Source organism: Oryctolagus cuniculus, chromosome 16 (genome assembly GCF_964237555.1).
Source record: "Oryctolagus cuniculus chromosome 16, mOryCun1.1, whole genome shotgun sequence".
In the NCBI taxonomy this organism is placed as follows: Eukaryota; Metazoa; Chordata; class Mammalia; order Lagomorpha; family Leporidae; genus Oryctolagus; species Oryctolagus cuniculus.
In genome coordinates this window covers 4,294,098-4,314,261 of record NC_091447.1, presented here as the reverse complement: position 1 = coordinate 4,314,261, position 20,164 = coordinate 4,294,098, and the positions used below count along the sequence as shown (strand labels likewise).

Below are 20,164 nucleotides of genomic sequence, written 5' to 3'. Positions count from 1 at the left end.
GCTTATTACATTCTTGTTTTAAAAGGGCTGGAAGTAAGGAAAATAAGGAAGTTTCTCAAAAAATTGAAAATCAAATTATTGTATCTAAAATAATTCAAAGTTGGTTCTCCAAGAGATATTTGCACATTCGTGTTCATTGTAGCATTATTCACAGTACCCAAGAAGTGGAAGATCCGTCATCAACAGACACACAGATTAAGAAAATGTGGTGTGTATACATGAATGGTCTTCAAAAGTGGAAATGCATATTATGAAAAAAAACCTATGTATGAATTTTAAATTGTTTGGGCACCAGAACAACATGCTTTGATTCCATTTTCCACGAACTTTTTGTACCCTCATACAGTGAAATATGAAGCTTTATATGGAAGGAAGTATGAGCAGCAAGGATATTATGATAAGTCTAAGAATCCAGCCACAAAAGGACAAACACTATATGACTGAGAGAATGAGAGTCCACTAGTGTGAAGTAGCTAAAGTAGTCAAAATCATGGAAAAAGACATAGAAAGTAGTTGCCAAGAGCCAGGAGAATGGATGAAGGAGTAGAGATTCATTGGGTTTAGAGCTCCAGTTTTGTAAGATCAAAATTTCTAGATATTTTTGTAAAACAATGTGAATATAATTAATATTACTGAACTGTATGCTTAAAAATGGTCAAATTGGTAAGTTTAATGTTTTCTTTTAATTAAGCTTTTTTAACAAACAGAAAACTCAAGGTTTTTCACACAATACAAAGTGTACCCTGGTTTTGCATGTGAGGGGCTGCTAGTTTAATTCTACCACACACCATGATTTGCCACAATGGTTAAGGGAAGAGAAAGGCAGGCTGACAAAGTCACCAATACAAGAGTTTATTTCAATTTGACTGTAGTCGGCATTTATTATCTGATCAGATTACAAAAATACCATAGGAGACACCTTAGTTCATCCTTCTAATAAGTCGATTGATCTGGTTTTCCCTGTTGCCAGCATCCCCACCCTCTACAAAATGGGTGGTCTTTTTCTTCATCCCACCATGGGCAGAAGATAACTTGAAGGGCCACAAGAAGTTATTTGCTTCCTTGAAACGTTTCCCAACAGTATAGATCTTGTGCATCAGATCCTCCATGCAGATGATATTGTATTTACCAAGAGAACAGGCAATCAGAGTGTTTTCTGGCAAAGCAATTCAGTTCTTATTGATTTTCCCATAGCCATGTTTGTAAATTAGTTCATTTACTGACTTCAAACTTGGGTACCCCACGCAATATAGGTTCCACAATCCTCAGCATGTTAATCGAGGCCTTGTTGAGCTTAACAAAGGTGCCGTAAGATCTGGCGAAGGCAAAGAAGCTGCAGCACTTTTTGGACTTTGGGGCTCACACCATTGGTACCTCTGATCCTGATGACAAATGCCAGCTTGGGTTCTGCAGGTAGGTGGAAGTTGCCAGCTTTTGTTGCCGTCCTCGCCATCCGAATTTCAGTTCTGTACATCTGCCTGTATTCCTTGTGATAGCGCTTCGCTTTCTCATAGATAAGCTTCCTCCTTGCCTTTTTTTTTTTTTTTTTTTTTTTACAGGCAGAGTGGACAGTGAGAGAGAGAGAGACAGAGAGAAAGGTCTTCCTTTGCCATTGGTTCACCTTCCAATGGCCACCATGGCCGGCACACTGTGGCCAGTGCGCCGTGCTGATCTGAAGCCAGGAGCCAGGTGTTTCTCCTGGTCTCCCATGGGGTGCAGAGCCCAAGCACTTGGGTCATCCTCCACTGCACTCCCAGGCCACAGCAGAGAGCTGGACTGGAAGAGGGGCAACTGGGACAGAATCCGGCGCCCCGACCAGGACTAGAACCCGGGGTGCCAGAGCTGCAGGCAGAGGATTAGCCTATTGAGCCGTGGCACTGGCCCCTCCTTGCCTTTCAAAGCATCTTTTGGACAAATTTCTTCCTCAGGCACTTGATCTTCAGCTCTGAGAAATTCCTCTGCTTTTTCTTCAGGGTTTCTGGCACAGCAGGCACCTTCTTCTCTTTGGCACCCTCCATGGTTCCAGCCGGAAAAGAGGAGGTAAGTTTAATGTTTTAAAACCACAATTAAAAGGGAGAGCAAGGAGGTATCCACATTAGGAATATGTTCTTTATGAAAAAGAAAAAAACTATATTTGGACTCAGATGATTTTAATTCAGACTCTAGCCCTCAAACTAACAGCCCCTCATTCCCCACCACAGACTCATAAATTGAAGCTGAAACCTCCCATTTCATGGTACTCAAAGGTATGGCCTTTGGAAGATCAACTAGATCATAAGTGTAGAGCCCTCAGGAATGGGATCAGAGTCCTCTCTCTCTCTCTCTCTCTCTCTCTCTCTCTCTCTCCACACACACACCATGTGAAGACACAGTAAGGAGACAGACTTCTGAAAAACATGAAGAGGGAGCCCAGCGTTGTGGCTCAGTGGGTTAAGCCATCCCTCGCAACACCTGCTTCCCCATCTGAGCTCCAGCTCAAGTCTCGCCTACTCTGCTTCTGGTCCAGCTTCCTGCTAATGCACCTGGGAAGGCAGCAGAAGCTGGATTCAGTGCTGGGGCCCTGCCATTTACTTGGGAGACCAGGATGGAGTTCTTGGTCCCTGATTCCAGCCTGGCTCAGCTCTGGTTATTGTCAGCATTTGGAGACTGAACCAGTGGATGGAAGATCTGTCTCTCTGTCTCTAGCTCTCTATCTATCCCTTTGCATTTAGAATAAATGAATAAAAATAAATCTTGAAAAAAATAGGAAGAATGCCCTTCAGTCTAGCACAATGAACTTAGATGGGCCAGACTCCAGATCCTGAGAATTTAGTGTGTGTGTTTGTAAGTCACCAGTCTAGGATCTTTCATTACAGCAGCCAGAACTAAGAAAGAGGGCCTTCCGACAAACATAAAAATGTCTTTCAAACTAATTCCGTGGCAGCTTCCAGGCACTGTGATGTTGCTGTCTGAATTAGAGACAAAAGGTCTAAGTCTCTTTTGATTTCTCTTGAAAATTCATGTGTTGCTGTGTTTGTTTATACAGAAAAGTGATGATGTGCTTTGAGAAGCAATGAGCTAGCCAAAAGATTTTTTGCCTGCCTTGAAAACCGTCATAAAAATCGGTGAGACACTCTGAGATGCAATGATTTTGAACAGTCCTTGTCTCGGCTGTTCAAGAACAGATTTTTTTTAATACTATTTGTTGAACTTTTTACTTAGTGTAGAGTTAATCATATGTGTATAAAGTTAATTGAAAAGAGATCTTGGTAAAAAATAAGAATGGGAAGAGGAGAGGGAGGAAGAAAGGTGGGAATGCAGGAGGGAAGGAGGGTAGGGATCACTATGTTCCTAAATTTGTATATATGAGATACATGAAGTTTATATACCTTAAATAAAAGGCTTCTAGATAAAAAGAAAAATTAGAAAAAATAGACTAATTACAGAAACACATGAAGGATACCAACTCTACGCAGGGCAAAACTCAAAATATGGGAGCAGGTCCATGTTCTAACTAGGGGAGTAGACTTTCTCAACCAACAACAGAAAAGTCTCCTAAACTTTCATTTCTTGTGGTAGTGACGACAGTCTTGAGCGACAGACTTGACCATCAAAAGTCCTCCAATTTCAATGACTGAAGCAAAACACATCTTAAAGTCACCTTAGGTGAACTTTCTACAATGCTGGAGGCATTTTGAAGAAATGTTCATCTTCAGGCAAGTCTAGGAATGTGTGAACCTTCAACACATAAGGAAAAAGGTTACGAGTGGTGAAGACAGTCAATTACAATCTCTGAACCTATACTGAAAGTGATCAGTGCCTGATTTTTTATAGATTAGATGATAAGGGCAGTGAGAAGAGATCAGAAAAATGGAGACCAAGGGTGTGGTCAAATGTTAATTTGATGAAATTCCTTGATCATGTTAATGCAAATATTTCCTTAAAAGAGAAAACAAGGAATATTTTAAAAGCTTTCATTCTCCAGACCTGGCCTGAAGTATTCCCAAGACATGAAATGCAGTTTTGCAAAAATCAATGGGAAGAGGGAGTTTACCATTGAGAAATACAAGAGGAGCATCCTAACGTCTATGAAAGCACCAGCTTTGTACATCAAAACCTTGATTCCTACATGATGATGAACCAAGACCAAGAGAAAGCAATGAAAGTGTCGCTTCCTTTAATCCAAGGACGATCAATTCCTATAAGAAATAAGCTATGTTTTAGCAGTTCTGAGAGCACAAGGATCTAAGAGAAAAAAAAGTTCACTGTGCACAATAGGCAACACTTGGGTGAATTATAATTAGCTTTTTCCAAAGGGCCACCTAATATCTGCTACTCCCATGTGATCCAGGACATCAGTCCTCTGGTCCCCAGTGGAGCAAAGCAGTGAGCAGTGAGGACACAGACCGAGCAATGCAGAGCTATGTACAGATTTGGCTCAGATTTGGAACAGCCAACCTGTGACCATCCACAGGCATAGAAGACACTCAGTGTGTTTTCTTCTTGTAAATCAACTCTGAATGATATTATTTTAAAAAATCAGCTTGTTGCTTAATTGATGCCTCATTTGTTCTCACTAAAGTTTTACGTAATTGTTCTAAGATTGTGTTTCCAGAATTTGGATGGCTTTAACATAATTCTTAAGGACATACCATTCCCAGTTCATTGATCCCTCTAGAATGAGATTGTATAAGTATTGCATTTTAATTTAATTAATTAGTTCACTATTACCTAAAATATAATTGAAGTATGCCATGATCAAGTAGTGATGTTTGAAACATGCAAAATCATTTTTATGGGCTGTAAGGTATGATAAGAAGCCTGTGAGATTCATTTCATATTTATGTCAATGAATATTGACTTGTTGAAAATAAATAAATCAACAATCCCTATTGATAACATGTGTATTTTTATTAGTTTGGCCAAATTCATTGATTAATTTTGTACAGTTGACTTTTGATGAGCATTTATTTTTATTATTTTTCTTTTTTACCTTGTTATGCTGTTTATAATATTCTTTGCACATTAAACATTTCTAAATTTTATTCAGCCAAAATAAAATACCCTTGCACAGCTTCCGGGAAACAGTCTCCCCTATATAAGTTTTATTTTCAATTTTTCACCCCCTCTCTGTATTTTTATAGTTTCAAATTCAAATATTTAAAAGTCTGTCCCCACCCCTTTATATAAATAAGAATTCAAAATCCAGCATCATTTTCCCTCTATCATATGCCAGTCATACAATATGACTTTTGAGATAATTCATGTTTTCTAATTATTTGCAATGTTATTTCATCAGTTATTAGGTTCTCATTTGTATTCAGCTATATTCACACTGCCTTATGACAGTAAACATAAGGATTTTAATAACCTATCGTGATAGTGAGCCACCATATTTTCTTTTACATTTTTCTCTTTCTTAATTTCTCTTGGACATTTAATCTTTCATCTAAATCTAGCAGCATTAGGTCAGGTTCTCTTCTGACCCCAGGAACACAAAATTTATAGACTAACTAAAAGAATTTACACTTTCCTATCTTCATCGATCAGAAAAAACATGATTTTACATTTACTTACACCTCATTCATATATTAGATTTTTGTCACCATATGCTACATATTTATTCTTAGGCTCTGTTGGTAGATATTTGAACTTGTTATGATTCTGAGTATTGGATTTTTTTTTGTTTTTTTTTTTCTTTTTTTTTTCCACAGGCAGAGTGGACAGTGAGAGAGAGAGAGACAGAGAGAGAGAGAGAAAGGTTTTCCTTTTCCATTGGTTCACCCCCCCCAATGACCACTGCGGCCGGCGCACCGCGCTGATCTGAAGCCAGGAGCCAGGTGCTTCTCCTGGTATCCCATGTGGGTGCAGGGCCCAAGCATTTGGGCCATCCTCCATTGCACTCTTGGGCCACAGCAGAGAGCTAGACTGGAAGAGGAGCAACCAGGACAGAATCCGGCACCCCGACCGGTACTAGAACCCGGGGTGCCGGCGCCACAGGCGGAGGATTAGCCTATTGAGTCATGGTACCAGCTGAGTATTGGATATTTTGAAATAGTCTTTGTTGTCTATTTTCTGTACCTTCCCCATCCTTTTTTAAAAATTTTAATTTTAACTTTTAATTAGTTTTCAACAGATTCCATGTGATATGTAGGTACAATTCACGATCATAATAATATTCCCTCCCTCCATCCTGCTCTCTCTCTCTTTATCTCCTTCCCATCCTCCTTCCTTTTCCATCTTTTTTTTTAGTTTTTGAGATAGCATATTTTTAATTTACATTTAATTTTTAATTTACATTACAGTAAAGGCTTTAATATCTCACTGATAAGAAGTTTAACAAGTAAAACCAAAGAAACCCTGATTTAGTGGGACTACAGAAACAGTTATAAATAATAATTGAATGGAAAAATGACCCATTTTTTAATAAGTTATTTAGTGTTAAGACATTAGGATGGTATTATACAGGAAGATCTACCAAAAATGTGCAAAATATTCTTGCCTTTTATTTGAGCACTAGAGGAAAAATTTGGGAAGTGAAGAAAGTATTTGGCAAAAACTATGATGTGAACTGAATCTGCCCCCATATCACCAGCACCACACAGACCAAAGCCATGTACATCCTCACTCAGAGGCCAAGAAGAAGGGAGGAGAATGAAAGGGCTGGACCTTCTAGTGTTCATGCTTCTTCCAGCCTTGTTCGAAGGACCAAAAGCTTTATGCAGTGTTAGGCTGAGGATCCCAAGATCCTTGATGACCAAGATGATGCCAGCAGCAGGCGATAGGTAGAAAATCAGAACTCACCCCATGACAGTGTTGTCACTGGGTGGCACTCAGACACCTGTCTTACGGAAAATCTCCCTCAACTCCCAACACACACACATACACACACACACACACACACACACACACCAGAGCTCAGCTTGTTACAGCGATGGCAATTTCTTCCTTTAGCTTTTTTTTTTTTTTTTTTTTTTTGACAGACAGAGTGGACAGTGAGAGAGAGAGACAGAGAGAGAAAGGTCTTCCTTTCGCCATTGGTTCACCCTCCAATGGCCGCTGCGGCCTGCATGCTGCAGCCGGCGCACCGTGCTGATCCGAAGCCAGGAGTCAGGTGCTTCTCCTGGTCTACAATGGGGTGCAGGGCCCAAGGACTTGGGCTATCCTCCACTGCACTCCCGGGAGAGTGAGTATTGGATATTTCGCACTCACAGCAGAGAGCTGGACAGGAAGAGGGGCAACCGGGACAGAATCCGGTGCCCCGACCGGGACTAGAACCTGGTGTGCCGGCACCGCAGGTGGAGGATTAGCCTATTGAGCCACGGCACCAGCCAGATCTGGAAGAATGGACATTTTGATGATATTGATTCTTCTGATCCATGAGCATGGAAGATTTTTCCATTTTCCATTTTTTGGTATCCTCTGCTATTTCTTTCTTTAAGGTTTTGTAATTTCATCGTAGAGATCTTTAACGTCCTTGGTTAGGTTTACTCCAAGGTATTTGATTGTTTTTGTAGCTATTGTTAATGGGATTGATCTTAGAAGTTCTTCCTCAGCCGTGGCATTGCCTCGCGTTCCAGCACTCGTGTGTTGAGTCTGCCGCTGGTGTCCCAAACTGTGGGCTCCCATGCTCTCCACGCAGGTCCGCTGTGAATCACTAGTTCCAGAAGAGTTTCCTCTGCGGTTTCTTCCCCTACTCTTCCTTGAACCTGCAGTATCTCCACTTTTATTAAACTGTCTCTTCCCGGACTATCAGTGTGCTCCCTTCCTATTCCGCCATCTTGCCGCTCTCTCTCAGTTCCAGTTTTATTACTTGCCAGCCAGATCTGGAACAGTTTTAACACCCCTACCCTCACATAGAGACTTTGGAGTCAACTGCTCTCCACTTCCGGTCCCTGGGACTGAGGCCTCTTGGTCCCTGCTCTAACAGCATGGCTACTGCGAGAATGTCCTATAAGTGGGAGCATGTGGTGGGAAGCCTCCTGAATCTGACAACTTTCACAAAGTACAATGCATTCTGATTTGTCCATTGGGTTGCACCAGTCAGCAGCTTATTGTTTTGACTGCTAAGCAGTATTTCAGGAGATGGGAGAACCACAGTTTATATCCTCTCCAGTGGAAGAACATTTGGGTGGTTTCTAGTCTGTATGGTCCTGTAAACACTTGCCTACAGGTTTTTGTGCAAACAAAATTTTCATTTCACTTAAGTGAGGTGACATTGGACTGGTGGGTCAAAGGAGAAATCAGTATTTGTTTATCTTCTCAAGGAACTGTCAGATTACTCTCCAAAGTGACTGGGTCATTTTGCATATCTACCATAAATGCTTAGAGTTTCATAATTATGCATCCTTGACCGTAGCTGGTGTTTATTTAAAAGCTGGTGATGTAGCTGTGTGGTTTTAATTTGCCAAATTTCAATGATGTTGAGCATCTTTCCATATACTTCTCTGGCAGCTGTATGTCCACACTGGTGACGTGTTTGTTCTAATATTTTAGTTAATATTTAAATGTTGTGCTGTTGTTTATTTTCCTATGTGTGCTCGGGTTATCTTTATATTATGCTATGTAAGTGCTTTAACATCTGTAACTTGCAATTAGTTTCTCCAGTTCCTATGATTTTAGCTTCCAATTTTTCAACAGTGTCTTTCACAAAGCATGTAATTGTGCAAACCCAATTTGATAGATATGTAGATAAATAGGTAGATGGTAGAAATAGGTGATACATCTGAAAATTTTTTTCAGATTTATTTTATTTTTATTTTAAGGAGTTACAGAGAGAGGTAGAGACAGACAGACAGACAGACAGACACACACACACACACACGTCTTCATCCACTTCACTCGCCAAATGGCTGCCATGGCTGAAGCTGAACCCATCCAAAGCCAGGAGTCAGGAGCTTCTTCCCGGTCTTCCATGAGGGTGCAGGGATCCAAGGACCTGAGCCATCTTCCACTGCTTTCCCAGGCCATTAGCAGAGAGTTGGATAGGAATTGGAGCAGCCAGGACTTGAACCCACACATATATGGGATGCCAGTGCTGCAGGCTAGGGCTTCAATCTGCTGTGCCACAGTGCCCACCTCTAGATGATATACATTATATAGATGATAGGAAGATAGATCGATAGCTGTGGCATTTTATCTGAGAAACTTTGTCTAATGAAATTCACAGCTTATTTCTATAGGTTTTTGATAGAGGTTTTCAATTAGGTGTATGATCATTTTAAATTAATTTATGTTTATGTTGTAAATTTCAAGGTAAGTAAATAAACATCCAAAAAGTCAAAAATTGCTTAACCATTTTACTACTGCTTACTCAAAAATCGTACTTATAGTAAGTTATCACATCTATAAGAATTAATTAGAAACAAAATTCTTACAAGTAGTTTATCTAAAGATTTTTATTTATTTGAAAGGCAGAGTGACAGGAAGAGAGGGAGAAACAGGAGAGACAAAGAGTTATCTTCCATACGCCAGTTCACTGCCCAGACATCCCCCAACAGCCAGGGCTAGCTCAGGCTGGAATCTCCCATGTGGGTAGAGGGATCTAAGTACTTGAGTCATTATCTGCTGCCTCCAAGGATATGCACGGGCAAGAAACTGGGTCAGAATCACAGAGTAGCCGGGACTCAAACCAGGCAAATATGGAAAATGGGTATCCCAAGCACTGGCTTAACCCACTGTGCCACAACATCTGCTCCAGATTAAAGATCCGCTAGGGGAGCAGGGAGTTTGGGACAGCAGTTAAGATGCTGCTTGGGGCATCCACATTCCATATCAGAGGGCCTCATTCCAGCTCTGGCTTCCTGTGCTTCTGACCCAGTTTCCTGCTAATGCACACTTGAAGGCAGAAGATTATGGTCTAAGAACTTGGAGTGGAGCTCCTGGCTCCTGGCTTTGGCCTGGCTTAGCTTTGACTGTCATGGATATTTGGGGAGTCAACCAGCAGTTGGAAGATCTCTCTCTCTCTCTCTCTGCTCCCCCCTACCTTTCAAACAAAAATGAAAAAAATTCTGAGGCTCCTTAATCTACAGCAAACCTCTTATGAATGAATATATGAACATATGAATTCAAAAGTCAGCATTTGATTTTTGACTCATATTTTAATAGAACTTCAAATTCTTGCCTCTATAAACTCAAAAAGTGATGGAAATTGTAACTCATAAGATTGCCAAAAATCTGGCTCTGGTCTTTTTTTGGTTTGTTTTTATTTCAAAATATTTGTTAATAAAAGCTAGGGATGTAGACAACCAAACAGGGGAACTTTCTCAGTGCCAGGTAACACAGATTATCCCATTCAAACCTCACACCATGGGGTTGGCAATATAAAATGCCAGGGTTTTTTTTTTTTTTCTTAGCTGTGGAAACAAACTCTCAAGAGAGTTTGGGCAACTGGCTGTGACTTTGAACTTGGCTGTCTTTTTCTTTTTTGAAGGTTTAATTATTTATTTAAAAGACAGAGTTAGAGAGAGGGAGAGACAGAAGAGAGACGGGCCTTCCATCCACTAGTTCACTCCCAGATGTCCACAAAGACGAAGCCAGGAGCTTCTTCTGTGTCTTCCACGTGGGTGTAGGGGCCCAAACACTTGGGCCTTCCTCCAAGGCTTTCCCAGAAGCAATGGCAGGGTGCTGGATCAGGAATGGGACAGCCGAGACTCGAACCAACGCCCATATCACATGCTGGCACCACAGGTATTGGCTTTATGTGCTATGCCACAGTGCCAGCCCCGAAACTGGCAGTCTTACTTGGGGTCCTGTGTCCATGCTCACACAGACTGCCCCTTCAAGTCTATGCTAACCCCAAAGTGTGAGGACTGAGACTGTCTCCTGAGAGAGTACGTTACCCAGGACCACCACCAATGGCTACCTCTGACAGAGTCGGTTCAGGGAAGGAAAATTCTATTCAGTTTTCTCGTTTCTCATTAAGCTTACCCTTGGCAAAGAAGACAGGCATCTCCTGTTTTTAAAGTTAATTCATCTGCAGTGCAGGCATCTGGGCGATGTCTGATTTGTCCCCCAGCACCACAGAATACAACGCAAGAATTATTTTCCAGCTCCTGGTTTCTGATGCTTGAAAACAGGCTTCTGTGGCTTCTCAGCCTATCCTACAGCACCAGGGATGTAGAAAATCTTCATCTCGAAAGCCTCAATAGAGCTTGGAGTTGTCGTGTAGTGGATTAAGTTGCCACCTGTGATGACAGCTTCCCATATGAGTGGCCTCCCGGCTGCTCCACTTCTGATCCAGCTCCCTGCTAACGCTCCTGGGAAAGCCGCAGAATATGGCCCCAGTGCTTTGGCCCCTGCCACACATGTGGGGGATCCAGATAGAATTCCAGGTTCCTGGATTCAGCCTGACATAGCCCAGCCATTATGATCATTTGGGAAGTGAACCAGCAGAAGGAAGATTCTCTCTCTCTCTCTCTCTCTCTCTCTCTCTCGCTGTCATTTCTCTCTCTCTCTCTCTGTAACTCTGCTTTTCAAATAAATACATAAAACTTTTTTTTTAAAAAAAGAGAAAACCATAATAGCTACAGAAATGTTTTCATTGACCACTTACCTGTGGCAGGGTACACAGCAAGACTTCCTTTGACAAATGCAGCTCTTACAGCACCTAACTTTCGGTCAGATTTCTAAATAAGAAATCTGCACACCAGGTTTTCCTGGCTAGCTCTCCCCACACAGGAGATAAGCACTACAAAGTAGCAGTCTTTCAGAAGTCATAAGCTGCGATCCACTTGCTGATTGACTGATGTTAAACGGGAGACTTTCCTTTTGATAAGCTATTTTTGTGATCATTCCCAGCATTCTTTTGTACTGTTTCAGCCACTGCTAGCAACACTGCTTAGGTAGCTTCCCCAGTCACTTGCATATGCCTCGTTCTGATTTATAAGGATAACCCAATTCCAGTGTGCAATATTCTGATATCTTTAGTGTAAGCGTACTTTCATTATACTTTTAAATCTTGTCTTTAGATATTGTAACCAAATACATAAATAAAGCCTAAATTTTTTTTAAAAGATACTCCATGACACTTTCAAGTCCAAAAAAAAAGTTCTTCTATGACAAAAGACATCCAACACGTCAGTAGCATTTCCTTTGTCAGTTACCATTGCAAGCACTTCATGATGGCAGCCTAACTGTTCTGGACATGGTCTTACGAGGTATTGTTGCAATCCCCATTTTACAGAAGGAGAAGTCAAGGCATTGAGTGCCTTCAAGCTTACAGAGCTGGAAAGCAGTAGAGCCAGGTACAGATCTCAGAGTCTACTCCTAACTATTATGCCACACTGCCTCTCACATAAAGGGTCTTCTTGGGGCCTGCGCTGTAGTGGGTAAAGCCCCCACCTGCAGAGCTGGCATCTCATATGAGCACCTGTTTGAGATCTGGCTGCTCCACTTTTGATCCAGCTCTCTGTTATGGCCTGGGAAAGCAGTAGAAGATGGCCCAAGTCCTTGGGCCCCTGCACCCACATGGGAAGACCAGGAGGAAGCGCCAGGCTCCTGGCTTCAGGTGGATGCAGTTCTGGCCATTGTGGCTAACTGGGGGTGGGGGGGTGGCGGGGGTGAACCAGCAGATGGAAAACCTCTCTCTCACTGTCTCTCCTTCTCTGTGTAACTCTGACTTTCAAATAAATAAATAAATCTTTAAAAAAAAGGATCTTCTTTCTACCCTCAGCCTTCCACTTGCACAGCCAATCCTTTTAGGGTAATGTGGAAAACCTGATGGGATTCCTGCAAGGCACAGAATAAGAGTAGGGAGTAGGCTAACATACAGAGTCCCTGAAGTCTGTGCAGCACAGGTCATTTCCCCTCTGTGCAAACCCAGGAACTGGAAGCTTGAGTGAGCTTCAGGGCCTGTCTTCCACTTTGGCTTCCAGGAAAGCCATGATGAAAACTCCCCAGGGCTGCGTTACAAACTGTGCAAGAGCAGACAGAGACAAACATGACCGTGGCTGAGAGGAGAAAGACAACAAGGCTGAAAATACACCTCTCAGAACAACCTCCCTGCCAACGCCCTCATTGCCAAGCCATTAGTCGTGACTTAACTTTGAGTGCAAGACTGAGACAAGCATGAGTTAGAGGAAAGAGTAGAAGTTTAGGATTTAGACAAGTCTGGGGCTCAGGGCTGGCCCTGCTACTCCTTTGACAAGCGACCCCACAAGACACCTGTACAAAAGGGAGAGAAAAACCATTTAATCAGTGATTTAAGATAATAAGTGGAACAATTTTGTAAACTGTAAAAACAGAAGATATTATCAAACATCAGATATTATCATTCTGGCTGAGCAACCAGAGTTTATTATTCTCAGTTGCTATGCATGTTATCCAATTGGCTGCACCATTCTGGGTATGCATTGCTGTGTCAAAACATTCTTCTCTATGGAATAAGCTATATTTCATTGGTGTTTATCATTGGTATTTTCATTAGCAATAGTGTGTGTATGTGTCTGTATCTAGATTTTATATTCTTACAAAATACTAATTCACTTGTATTCTGCTTTGCAACATACCACATTTGGATGTTTTGTATCTCTCCCTTAGACTTAGTTTCTCAATCCTGTTTTCACCACTATCTAATGATGTTATTGTCTGGAAGATGTAAAAAATGTGGGAATGCTGGAAAAGATGGAATATAGGAAAAGAGGAAAAATTTTGGTGGGAAATTTCTCACAATTAACTTTTTTTAAAAAAGATTTATTTTTTATTTATTTTAAGGGCAAGGTTACAGAAAAACAAGAGATCTTCCGTCCTCTGGTTCATTCCCTTAATTGACAAAACAGCCAGGGTTGGGCCAGGCCAAAGCCAGGAGCCAGGAGCTGCTTCTAGGTCTCTCACATAGGTGCAGGGTTTCAAGTATTTGGACCATTGTCCACAGCTTTCCCAGGTGCATTAGCATGGAACTGGATCTGGAGTGGAGCAGCTGGGTCTCCAACCAGTGTTCATATGGGATACAGGTGTCACAGGAAGAGGTTTAACCTGCTACACCACAATGCTGGCCCTAAATTAGTGTTTTTATAACAAAGAGTTTAAATCATTTTTTCCCATAGATATTCATTCTCGAGGGTCAATTGTGTGTATGTATATGTTCAGGGAAAAGCTATAATTTTAAAACCACTTTCCTGAATTATTTTATAAAACTTATGCTTACTATAGAAACAAAATAACAACAAAGAAAATAATTCATGTGAAATCTTACGTCTTAACTTTTTTTGTTTTGTTTAAGGAAGAAAAAAAATGTAACTTTCAAATGTCTATATCTTCTGATGAAAATCATTTTTAATGTCAAAGGCTCAGCATAGTAAAAATATCTGTAATTTCAGAGAAAAAATACTTTCAGGTAAAGTCTACATACAGGTAGCAATCCTAGTGAGGAGTCACCACAAGCTGACCTCTTCAAATATGATCTCTGAATAATGACTAAAAACATTTGGGAGGAGTAGAGTAAGCTCAGGCTAGGAGCTGCTCAGGGAAGGAACGGGAGAGAAAGTCCAGGGACTGTGGCTGAACTGATCCACAATGAAGAAATTTACTATATTCTTTCAGAGCCACTTCCAGCATGATGGTAAGGCTTTTGCTGTCTTGAATTAGGTAACTCAAAACTTCAATTTCCCACTGTGTTTTACCCCTCATTGCTTTGCAAATCATTCAAAGGCAAAGCCCATAAGAAAAAAAACTTCATGCCTATGAATAATCATATTTTAATATTGGCACAAAAGTAAATGGATGATTTTTACAACTCTTTCATTCAACTGTGAAATACAGACATGTAGCCATATTTCAAAACGAGACCTAATTCTCATGTTCGTTCTAAGGGAGGAAATATGCATGAAACAGTTTCAAACATGGAACTACTGCTGGGATGTAGCACCAGTAAGAGAACACAATACAAAACACTAACGGAACTAGTCACGCCCCTTGACTGACAGATGCCAATTTTTCTTTTCACGGTTGAATAGGGTGCCCAGTGCCACAAAACAACACGCTGCTGCCTTTAATCCCGTGACAAATTTAGAAGTCAAATTTAGAAGCATAGCTTTTTCCTTTACCACAGTGCAAAGAAAAGCACTCAATCCAAAACATGTGGTGCCACTGGTGTAGCCCCGGAGGGCCTGGATGTGAGAACAGCAGTGCAGGCACGGCACGGGGGTGATCCAGTCTGACACGGCACCTGCAGGTGTCTCTGGGCCCTGAGGCCCATCCACAGACCACACTGCCCCACAGTGACGGAGCCCTCCATTAATGCTGACTATCTGCCCTGGAGATTTACTGAGTTTGAACTTAGATCCAAAAACAATATTCTTCCACATTTAGAGCATAGATTTTGATATTACCTCAGTAAAAGTAATTTAAAATTCATGTGACTTTTTAAAAAATCTGATTGGCAGCAAATTTCATTGGAGTTATCCCATGTATCTTGGAAAGAATTTTAGCATTTTTAATATTCTTCATCTCTTTCTTTTATATTTAGTTATTTAGTCATAAAATAATCAATCCAGAGACGTTAAACTACTTTTAAACACTACTAATAGCATTCTATATGTTAAATTTAGGTTAAAATCAATTTTGGGAACTAGAAGAAAGCTACTATGAAGTACAAAGGTTAAAAAAAATCCTTAAAATGTAAGGGTTTGTTTACTAAGAGCCCCAGTTAGTTCTACCTAAGACTTCATTAACCTTTGAACATAGTCTCTAATAGAGGATACTAAATACCTAATTACGAAATAATTAGAACTATGGTGTTGGGGAGGACACCAGAACATTTGTAAGTATTAAGCAGTAACATTTCTTATGGTAATTCAAGGCAATTATTACATCAATTGGCAACTTATTCATGTAGAATGTTTGCATTGTGTGTGGGTGAATAGGGTGTCTGTGGGTTCCCATGGAAGAACAGTAGAATGATCACAAATAATCCAAATTTACTCAAGAGGGAAACTTACAAGTTTCCAGAAAGCTACTATCAGTCATTTGGAGAATCTGATACTTTGCAAAATCTTTTTAAATCATTTTAAATATCGAGCTTTGAACATTTTGTAGGGATGTCTTTATTTTCAGGTCTACAGAGGGCAAAGCAGCAATTGCCACAGGAGGAGATAAAATCCTGGCTGCTTTTGACAGAATTTCTGGGAATCCCAAGTGTTTGACGGATGAATGCTCCCCTATTCAATCATCTGCACCATTAAAACCAACAAACAAACTTACTGTGATTGCAAAGCACAGTCTCCAAGTAGGCTAAAGACTTCTGGAGAACAATACAAGTAGCCCAGACAGTAGAAAATCTATTTAATGACATGCATGAAAATGTTCAAAGAGCATTTTTTTTAACCCTAATGTAGGAAGAGAGGGAAAATCTGGGAAGAAAGAACAATTAGAACAGAAGGAGAGATATTCTGATTCACTTATTTATAACCCACTTATCTTAACCTTTGTATGGATATTCATCCCAAAAATACTTCATAATTATGGATTTCTCAACTTTGTAATATCTATTCTCTACAAATGCACAAATGAAATGGTATTTGTTAGATATTTTGTTGACTTTCTATTAAAATGAAAATAAGTGGGAATAAGACAAAATGATAATGTTCAGTAGTGGTGAGGTAAGTGAATAAATACATCACCTGCTAAGAAAGAGGAGTTTCCATTTTCAACAGGGGAAGGATTCTTGAAGGACAATGCATAGCTCTAGGGATCTTTCGCTATCTTGGCCTTAAGGTTTTCAAAACACACTTATGATACTATGGATACTAAAACTCTGTTACTGTGCCATGAGTGGGAATTTGGTCTAATGGTTAAATTACTGGCTGGGGTGGCTATACCCCACATCATAGTGCCTGGGTTCAAATCCTGGCTTTGCTTCTGATTCTAGAGGCAGCAGGTAATAGGTCAGGTTAGTTGGGTTCCTGCCAACCACGTGGGAGACCTGGATTGGGTTCCCAGCTTCCCCAGGCATTGGAGGCATTTGTGGAGTGAACTAAGTGGATGGAATCTCTCCCTGTCTGTCTGACTCTGTCTCTCTGCCTCTCAAATTAAAAAAAAAAAAAAAAATTGCAAACAACATACAAAGGGACTTCAAAAAGTCTGTGGAGAATGGAATTAAAGACATTAGGTAAAAATTTTGAGACCTGTGCCTACGAAGGTCAGGGAGAGGGTTTTCAAAAGCTTTCTCACCAAAATGAACTTAGCTTTTAATTCCACCTTCCATGAACTTCCTGAAATCCTCTCTTATTTGGAAATAGTGTGTTTGGACATACTACATGTCCATGCCTCCTCTCTGTTCTTCTAGCAGTGAGACTCCAGGAGTCACCCCGAGGCTGCTCCCTGTAGCTGTTACTGGGATGTGTAGTCTGTGAACCTCAAGCAGATATTTGGTTCCCTGGCAAAACTCATCTGGACAGAGAGAAAAGAATTTTAAAAACAAAACTCAGATGTGCAAAAACAAAGTGATCCAAACGCTTGTTTTGCCTTTAACTTCAAAGGGCTCCTGTATGGAAAAGCCTTTGGGGAATACAAAGGGAAAGAAAGGATTTGGCCAAGAGAACAGAGGATGGGATCAAAGTATAAAGTTGTGAGGAAGCCTAGTAAACACTCCATTGCACTCATAGTCCTTGACCATGTGCTTCGAACAAAACTAAATTCACCCAGACTCCTCACCTAAGTGAAGAAGTAAGTACTCATAATGCCCATGACAGAATTTTAGTTATTTTAGTGGAACAATGTAACTTATTCCAGCATGAATGAATTTTTTCTTTTTATCCAGAGTAAATGGGTGTATATTTTTGAATCCTGCAAATTTTACTTCATCATGAATTTTGAATATGAGGATTAATTAATAATTCAAGTATACTTAAAGAAAAAATCCATATATTTTTATTAGTTTTAAAATAAATCAATATTTTACATACAAATGAGTGCAATCTACATGAAGCATAATGTACATACTTTAGTATGTTATATAGTTCTTGTACCTATATTGTTACTATCCTTTGAAATATTTCTTAACTCTCCTTATAATTAAATTTTAAGTTCATGAAAAATATTATTCCTAATACTTCTATTTTTATAGTGAAAATATTCTATTCTGGTTACAAACTAATATCCCTCCTTTTTTTGAAATGGTCTCTTTATTTAGATTAACAATATTGTATATATGTTTAGATGCTTCAAATTGGGGGCACAGTATATTATATTATATTCTTTTGTTGTATTGACCTAGTTCTCATTTTATAACAGCCTTGTTTGTCTCTTTTTATGTGGAATTCCTGTATGTGCTACTTGCTTCCTTTCTTTTGCCGCTTTCAGTGTACTCTCTTTTTTTGTCTTAAGATTTATTCATTTATTTGAAAGGTGGAGTTACTGAGAGTTAGAGGTAGAGAGAGAAAGAGAGAGAGAGAGAGGTCTTCCATCCACTGGTTCACTCCCCAAATGGCCACAACAGTTGGAGCTGAGCCAATCCCAGCCAGGAGCCTGGAGCTTCTTCCAGATCTCCCAACAGGTGCAGGGGCCCAAGGACTTGGGCCATCCTCTACTGCTTTCCCAGGGCATAGCAGAGACCTGGATTGGAAGTGGAGCAGCCAGGACTCAAACCGGCACCCATATGGGATTCCTGCACTTTAGGCGGCGGCTTTATTCATTTTACGACAGTGCCAGCCCCCTAATATCCCTCTTATGTAATTTTTTTTATTATATGAATAAATAAATTAATCTAAAATAAAGAAAATTACCTGTAATTCCTTTTCCCACTAACCATTTAATATAGATCATTTCATAATGTTCTTATCAAATTTTCACATGAAATGATAATTTTAAGAAGTGTTATCGGGGGCCAGCGCCATGGTGCAGTAGGTTAATCCTCCGCCTGCAGTGCTGGCTTCCCATATGGGTGCCGGTTCTAGTCCCGGTTGCTCCTCTTGCAGTCCAGCTCTCTGCTGTGGCCCGGGAAGGCAGTGGAGGATGGCCCAAGTGCTTGGGCCCCTGCAACTGCATGGGAGACCAAGAGGAAGCACCTGGCTCCTGGCTTCAGATCAGTGCACCTCCAGCCATTGCGGCCATTGGGGACTGAACCAACGGAAAAAAGACCTTTCTCTCTGTCTCTCCTTCTCACTGTCTGTAGCTCTACCTCTCAAATAAATAAATAAAAAATCTTTTTAAAAAAGTGTTATCTTTCTATATTTGCTTTATTTTATCTCATGTATAATATTTGTACATGTTACACATGGTAATACACACTTATATAGGGCTATATATAATACAATATCTTAGTAAGACTTTCTATTTTAGTAAATGTGCCTTGTTAATTTCTTTGACAATTAATATAAGTGCTTTATTGACTGGCTATAACATAAAATATTGAATACTGTTTCTCAAAATATTTGCTGAAAAGTCTTCCAAAATGTTCCAGATGGTTGGAAGGAGAGGAATGAAATCAAAGAAAGTTGAAATAGATGCAGAACAACTATTTCAGCACTTTCTAATGTATTTAATATCTAATTCAAAATTATGGCTTTATAGAAATGAAATATTTTATGATACACTTATGTAAGAAAGTCATTGAAATCGTAATTTGATAAAATCTTGTTAATGTTCTGAACAAGTATATGTGAAAATTCTGATTTAATCATCTTCCTATTATTGAGTTTTTAAATTGTTTATGTTTCATAAACTAATAATAATAATTATGTGGTAAATATTTTCAGGCATTAATTTTTTTTAATTTATTTAACAGATAGAGTTAGACAGTGAGAGAGAGAGACAGAAAGATCTTCCTTCCATTGGCTCACCACCCAAATAGCCGCCACAGCCAGCGCTGCGCCAATCCAAAGCCAGGAGCCAGGTGCAGGGGGCCAAGCACTTGGGCCACCCTCCACTACCTTCCCGGGCCACAGCAGAGAGCTGGACTAATAGAAGAGCAACCTGGACTAGAACCCGGCGCCCATATGGGGTGCCGGCGCCAGTGCTGGCCCAGGCATTAATCTTTGAATATTGATCTTACTGCTAGGGCTTTCAAGTCATCCCTTCAAATGAAATTTGGAATCTCTTTCATGACCAACCACATTGGTCTGGAGATATACATAGGGTGCAAGAGAAATTTAGTCTATGGACTCTCACCATTCCCTGTCACAGCCCACATCACCACCACTAGTGTCCTCTGTTTTGTAAATTTAATTCCTTGATCAAAACAACAAAG

At 40.2% G+C, this 20,164-nt stretch overlaps 1 pseudogene; it reads right to left on the bottom strand.

Moving 5' to 3' along the window:
* Positions 1–730: 730 nt before the first annotated feature.
* On the bottom strand, positions 731–2,078 carry LOC127487773 (large ribosomal subunit protein uL30-like; annotated as a pseudogene).
* Positions 2,079–20,164: the final 18,086 nt, after the last annotated feature.